Source organism: Spinacia oleracea, chromosome 2 (genome assembly GCF_020520425.1).
Source record: "Spinacia oleracea cultivar Varoflay chromosome 2, BTI_SOV_V1, whole genome shotgun sequence".
In the NCBI taxonomy this organism is placed as follows: Eukaryota; Viridiplantae; Streptophyta; class Magnoliopsida; order Caryophyllales; family Amaranthaceae; genus Spinacia; species Spinacia oleracea.
This window is the reverse complement of record NC_079488.1, coordinates 89,698,897-89,706,497: the sequence shown is the minus strand read 5'-3', so window position 1 is coordinate 89,706,497 and position 7,601 is coordinate 89,698,897. Positions and strand designations below refer to the sequence as shown.

General features: G+C 46.8%; 1 non-coding gene across 1 annotated transcript; it reads left to right on the top strand.

The window, feature by feature from the left end:
- Window positions 1-4,756: 4,756 nt before the first annotated feature.
- On the top strand, window positions 4,757-4,863 carry LOC130468233 (small nucleolar RNA R71). The gene has a single exon (XR_008928651.1). It is a non-coding gene; the product is annotated as a small nucleolar RNA R71 (small nucleolar RNA).
- Window positions 4,864-7,601: the final 2,738 nt, after the last annotated feature.

The following is a 7,601-nucleotide window of genomic DNA, read 5'->3' as shown; positions in this document are numbered from 1 at the left end:
GTGGAGTTAGGACCCAGCGGGACGAGCAGCAGCAGAATGAGCGGAGGTCGACGTGCCCACACCATCTGGACCGTCGACACCAGGCTTTGAGGTTGGCTGAGCTGAAGTCTCCTCCTCCTGAGCCGGTGAGTTCACCTCCTCACTTTCGGCGTCGGAATCCTCAAAAACGGGAGGAGGAAGACCTTGTTTCTCGGCCTCAATAATTGCACCCTGCTTTTGAATCTGCCGCTCAAACCAGGCGAATGAGAAGTCCTCCATACAAGCGTCCCAGGCACGACGAGTTCTCTCCCTCACCTCCTCCGCAGCCAACTAGGCCTCGTCCTTGACCCGAGAAACCTCGGCGTGAGAAGCCGAGACCATCTCTTCAAGGCTGGCCACTTGCTGACGCAAGCCCGCAGCTTCCTTCACCTTGGCTTCGGCTTCCTGGAGGAACGACTTGGTAGAAAGGGCTTCGGCATTAAGAGTCTCAATAGCAAGAACTTGTTCATTAATTTTGATCAAGCACTGCCTCTTGTCACTCCTCAGGACGGCCATCTCCTTGCTCTGAGCTTCAATGGTCTCCTGCATCTCCAGCGGAACCTTCTCTACCGTCGCCATGGCATAGTCGCCGGCATCAGTAGCCTTATGCACCTGCCGCTGAAGCTGACTGGTGACGTCAGCTCGCCAGCGTTTAAATCCTTCAGCCTTAATGAGCAGCTGCGGAAAAACACAAGTAAGAGGGGATAAAATTACTAAGTCAAAAGGGTGAAACAAAAAGTTGGACGCTTACATCCAAAAGGACCGCCTACATAGCCCCAAACTGCGCGTCCGCTGCCGGAGGGAATTGGTCCACATATTCCTTCGGCACGGCCTTGATCACCGAAGAGATGATCTTAGCCTTATCCCGGGAAGAGAAGTGCCTGGACGGAGGAATATTGCGGACCTCATCGTCCAATGCCGCCTGCCGACCAGAAGCTATACAAAGAAAAAGCAAGAGATTATGTAAGCCCTTAACCCAAAAACAACCAAGTCTAAAAGAATCCTGAGCATACCTGGATCGTCTCTGCCGCGGGGAGGAGGACGAGGTGCCTCAGGAGTCCGAGCCGCCTGAGCCGATGGAGGATCGTCCTCACCATTGAGGATCTCCACCGGCGTAGGAGACGCCGCTCTCTTGCTGGGGCCGGCTCCGCCCCTGGTGTCCCCCCGCCTGGCCGAACCCTTAGGGGGAGGGTGTTGCCGTAACGGAGTTACAGCCATGGGGACAACCTCCACAGGAGAGTCCGCTGACTTCTCCGGCACGTCCTCCTTTTTGGGACGCCTAATCCCCGCCTTGACTTTAGGACGCTTCCCCGCTGCGGAAGCATCCCCCTCTTCGGCCTTGCGCTTTGAGCCGGTCGGACCCTTCTCACCCTTCTGCAAAAACAGAAACAGACACCATAAAGAAAATTCCGAACTAACATACCAACATCAATAAAAACGAACTAACTTACTTTCGCCGGGGCACCTCCGCCGAGTCCTCTTAGCTTCTGGTCAACCATCTGGGTTATCCACTCCTTGGTGTTAATAACCCCCTTCTCTTGCGGCGGAAGCTTGGACATGGCGACGGCTGCAAAAGGAGAATTTATAGAAGTCAGTAAGCAAGTAACATCCAATACAAAAGGCAGTAATGCCGAGGTACCTTGGTCCAAGCCATGGTCCAGACCGGCCGCTGCCAGAAACACGGAGTCCCTGAGCTGAGAACACGATGGAAGCCAGGATAGGGGAATGTTCAAGTTCTTGGCCTGGGCCGTCACAGCCTCAGCCTGGAAATGGACCGTGATCTGGTCCCATTCCTACGCCGTTAAGGCCGGCAACTCCTCGTTCCCTCCTGCAAAACGAGGATTCAGCTGCCAATGGATAAACTTTAGTTCTGCCTCCTCGTCGGCGGTCCACATCACCACCCACCTCATTCTCCAGAAGTGATGTTTTGACGGCTTGTCAAAAGTGGTGGCATACTCCCCTTTGTTAGCCAACTGGAACCAACCTTCGGCCCCTTTCACTTTCTGAAAATGCACCAGTCTAAGCAATGCGTTGAAAGACGGCTTCAGGCCCAACAGCTCACATTTGGCGACGTACCCAAGTACGTTCGTCCAAGAGTTGGGGGACAATTGGCAGATGCCAATGCCGAACCCATCCAAAACCTCCTCCACGTACAAAAGGGTGGACTGGAAAGCGTAGTCCACTCTTAAAGGCTCCAGCATATATAGGGAACTCGCCTGGGCCCACGTCAAAAATAGTGGACGCCTCACTTTCGGGAAATCTCATTTCATAGCCCGGGCCGGTATTCATACCAGCGGCATAATTTTCTTTATGCCTCTCCAGCCATTTAAGCCACTTCGGGTCAGCCCCAATATGACCCGCATCGATCTGAGCATTCTCACCCTGGACGCCCCCAACAACAACCTGGGGCACTCCAGCCACCTCTTCTCCAGCTTCTTCACCCACAGCCTCGCCGCCGCTCTCATCTAGCTCCGACTCATCGAACGAAGCGGCAGGCTGTTCTGATGGACCAGCTTCCATCTCTTCCATCCAAAACTCGTCAAAGAAAGTACCTCCTTGACGAGCACTACTAGCCTCACCTGGGGGAGTCCGACTTATTTCCCCCGCTGGCACCTTGATGGATCTCCCTCCTGAGAAAGAAGGGTCCATCTGCTGACCTCTAAGCCGCAAGTCAGCAATGTTTGCCGTCTTTTTCGTCCTCGCCATCGTGTCCTGCATAAAGACGCAATGGGAGGCCGAACTTAACGACGGGCTTAAAAGGAAACAACGAGGGATATTGGTGCGGCGCAGATCAGACCACCAAATCCAAGAGCTCCAACCTTAACGACTCGAGAAACATAGGCCATTGTTCCAAAAAGAAAAATAGACGATTCCAACACTAACAAAAAAAAAACAATACAAAAATAACTTATTGAAATCAGGCCCTTACCTCAAAAAATAACGGAGATGATGGCGTCACAGGTGAGCGTCGCGAGAAGAAGACGAAAGGCTTGTCCGGTCTTTCCTTCGTCTTAAGAATGGGCCGAATCGAAGAAAGCGCCAAGAATCTCTGTAAAATCTCTCTCTAGAAAAGCACAGAGGTGAATTTTGGAAAGTGAAAAATGAAAATTTTACCCCCCTTCGCATATATATAGGGAGGGCAGAATGGGAAAGGTCGCCACATGACGCACTCTCCTCGGTTCGAAAACGCCTAATCAGGAGATCAGGGGTCAAGGAAGGGCACCACGCCAACCGTCTTACCGTAATACCCTTCTTGAGGGGCAAATGATGTGGGTAAAAATACCCTCGCATACGTGGCCCAATTGCTGCAAGACACGTGGCACTCCCTTACTGGCTGGCCGCCTATTGGGCTGCCACTTAGGAGTCATCCATGTGCTCATGAGTGACTGGCCTAATTGTGCCAACTACTTTAAAGCCCATGGCCCATAGGGAGTTATGATGGTGACACATGTCACCATCTTACACACCAACCAATCATATGAGCTCACTTTAGGGTTTCCCCCAAAAGGGGGGGACTATAAATATTCCCATTTCCCAAGAAATGGACACACAATTCTAGATAGAGAAACATTCTACTACTTACTTTAATGCTTTCTGTTTATTAATTACATCTTCCTAAAAACCCGTGTCTTACTTAAGCATCGGAGGGAATATTCCTTCGGGAATATTCTTGTTTTGTAGGTACGCCGCCGACGCGGACTGGACTCGACACTACGTGGAACCTGATGCCTCCTCGTCATCATCCAAGGAAAAACTCCCACAACACTTACCATCCATGACTATCTCTGGGACTTCCTCACTAACCAGACCACTAGCAGACACCCCAGAATCAACCTCAACCAGCATAGAAGGACCATCATAATCCCTACCACTCCTCAATGTAATTGCATTAGCAGTTTCCCTATTTTCGGGCTGTGAAGGAAATTGGCCTGGTGGCCTCCCTGCAATAGTAGTAGCCATCTATGCCAACTGTGTATCAATGATCTTGTTGTGAGCAGCAAGAGCATCGATCTTTGCATCCTTTTCACTTAGATATTTTTGCATTTGTAGCATCATGTTTCTCATCTCTACTAGCATAGGGTCAGGTTGTGTGGCTTGAAGTTGTGGTGGTGGAGGTGATGTGTGTTGTCTAGGGAACCCAGGTGGTCCACTAGACTGTTGGTTGTAGTTGTTCCGTGGTTGGTAGGATTGTTGATGTGGGGGTTGGTATGGTTGTTGTGGTGGATGTTGGACTTGGTGGGGGTTCTGGATATTGTTGCTCCTGTAGGATAGTAGAGGGTTGTTTTTGTAGCCCTCATTGTAAGAGTTGGAGAATGGGTTGTTTTGTTTGTAGGATTTAAAAGCGTTACATTGTTCAACAGAGCTCCTACATTCCTGTGTATAATGACCAGACATTCCACAACTTTCACAAACAGTAGCAGGTTGGGCACTCATAGCAGCTACACTAACAGGTTGGGCAGATTGAGCATTGGCCGCTTGCATATTATCAAACTTATAGTGTAAGGCAGTCAATTGGGCAGTTAATTGTTCAATAGAATTCAGATCATGCTTACCACCCCTATTAGATAGACATCTAGGATTCCCATATTAGGCATTGTGAATGGTTATCTCCTCAATCACCTCCATAGCTCTGGGCACCTCAAGTTGCATGAATCTCCCACTGGCAGCTGAATCTAACAAACATCTAGACTCATTACCCAGACCATTATAAAACTGCTGAATCAAGAACCAATCATCCAAACCATGGTGCGGGCACTCTCTCTGCAAGTCCTTGAATCTCTCCCAGACCTCGAACAAACTCTCATCTGCTTGTTGTGAAATACCTAATATCTGACCCCTCAGACGAGCCGTTTTCTCAGGTGGAAAATATTTAACATAAAAAGCAAGAGCCAAGGACTCCCAATTAGTGATTTTCAAAGCCGCCCGATTCAACCCATTAATCCACAATTTAGCTTTCCCACTCAAAGAGAACGGGAAAAGTATCTCCATAGTCTGCTCCGGAGTCAATCCCTTTTGCTTGATGGTGGAACAATATTAGATGAAGGACTGTATGTGAAGATTCGAATCTTCACCTGGTTCCCCACCGTACTGGCGTCTCTCAATCATGTTAATCAATGCAGGCTCAATCTTGAAGGTCTCAGCTGCAATAGAAGGCATGATTGCCTTTGGTAGCACGGACAAACTTGGCTTAGAGTAGTCTGTAAGCCGTGGGGTAGGTGGCGGTAGTGGAGTTTCTTCACCCATCTCTATCTCTGAAACTGAATCTGTATCTGAAGGAAAAAGATCGCCAATATTATGATCAGAATCAGAGTAATTCCCACACTGTGCAATGAAAGTTCTTCGCCTACGAAAGGTTCTTTCGGGCTCAGGATCGAATGGAGTAAGATTACTAGTACCTACGGTCCTGGGCATAGATAAAGACTACAAAACAATGTGAGATCCGGTCTCAAGGAACGTGAGTTCCTTGAGTAGTAACAAACAATAATCTAGGATAAGCAATCAACAACAGAAAATTAAACCGTTTCCCCGGCAACGGCGCCAAAATTTGACAGGCTAAAGTCGTATCACCTAATCAAAAATAACCTAAGTCCACTAGCTAGGTAGCAAGGGAAGTCAGGATCGAATCCACATGGAAACAAGTGTTCTTTCTACTATCAATTAATTAAACTAGACTATTGGGAACAAGAGTTGGTTGGTGATTTGTATACTAAGACTACGAACAATAATTAAACGAATATGAATCAATATGTTAAGGAATCTAGGGCATAGGTTCACCAACAAATAACAATCCAGGACAATGAACAATCACGATAGTCAACAAGGTAATTAATTAGACTAGCATGCTCTCTCGAATCGATACTAATCATAGACTTAGAATTAACGGGCTCTCGCTACGTATTAATCCTAATTCCACCTATTGACACAAGCCAAAACATCAAATTGCATCTCTCGAATCTTAATTTGATATTGCATAACTACCACAATTAAACCTGCGCAAATCTAATTGTATAGTGAAATAAACCAATCAATAGGAATTAATTACAATGCCATCAATCACAATTATTCAATATCCCTTCATATTAATCATGGATCCCCAAACCCTAGAAATTAGACTACTCAAGCATATTAACAATAATAAACAAAGCAATTAGCATGATTGAAAACAAAATTAAGGCAAAATAAAAGATTGAAATAAAGAACAATACCTAATTGAAGAACAATGGCAAAAGAAAGCTTGAATTTTGGATTGAAAATAAACTAAGTGTTTAGAACAAATTAGAGAGAAAAACTAAGCTTAAGAAAATAAAACTAAGTGTTTAATACTAGAATATAAGATAATAAGATGTCCAACTAAATTAACCAAGGGCTATATTTATAGTTTTGCCCAAAAAGCTCAACAAAAATGGGAAAAACTAAGGTAAACCGCGCGCACAGAAAGCCCCAGGGTTGTCGTCGCCCGGGCGGGAAGCTCGAAATCCGCCCGACGGGCGCAGGTCTGCCCGGCGGGGGGAGGGAGAAACTTTGGAAAACATCGTCACGCGCCCGGTCGGGCGCCACTCGCCCGTCGGGCAGTTGGAGATTACTCGCTGCTGCTGCTCTGCTGGGCGCCCGGTGGGCACCGGGCAGAAGTCCGCCCGTCGGGCGCCGGGCGACTACTCGTTCCTTTGGCTTGCTCGCCCGGTGGGCGATGGGAGATCATCCGGGCGGAAGGCTAAATGTGTCCGCAACACCGAGTCTAACTTCCGGGGCTCAATCATGAACATCTAAGGCTCCCGTAAGTCGACAGTAATCGTCCTGAATCCCCTCGGGATCGTGTAGTGGCCTAAATCATCTTGAAACGGGTCTAAAAAGACCAATTTCTCACTAAGTAGTCCTGAAACTCAAGGCACACTCAAATACACAGATTAGTACTAAAATGGCTCATAAGAGCTCATTTTACACATAAAAAGTACTAAGGGACGGGGGTAGAATACTATATAAAACATGCATATCACCCACCTCTCTAGGACCCTAGCCCAACTTCACTTTACCCATTTTCTTTCACCCCTAGCAACACTAGCAAACTCAAAAGAGTAGTCTTCAACTTCTCTCACTAGAAACCCTAGAAAAAAAATATGGCTTAGCCGCCACCCTCCTTCACCCCATAACTAACATCCATCCAACTTCATGACCTTCTTATCTTTTAGATCTAGTTGTCTGTTTACAAAAATTCTCTCAGTCGGACCACCCTTACCGAAGCAATCAAATGTCATGAAACCTTTCATCTGTCAATGTAGAGAAACTTCATCCAGATAGTCAAATTTGCTAATCTAATCCTTCGCCAACATATTGAATCGAAGTAATGTGCTATTGTCTTCACTATGGGTCTATTGTCTTTTCTTTCTCGAAATTCCTAGTCTCGGGTCTGAAACTAGGTAGTCGGCATTAAATGGGTAATTGTTGTCAAAGGTCAGGTCTCCATTAATACTTTCATCGCCAATTTGAATTTTGTAAAAATATACTCATTATATTGATTTGTTTATGATGTAATTGTTGTAGCTTTTGTATAATTTTTAGTAATTTTAAGTTTTTTCTTTTGGTTA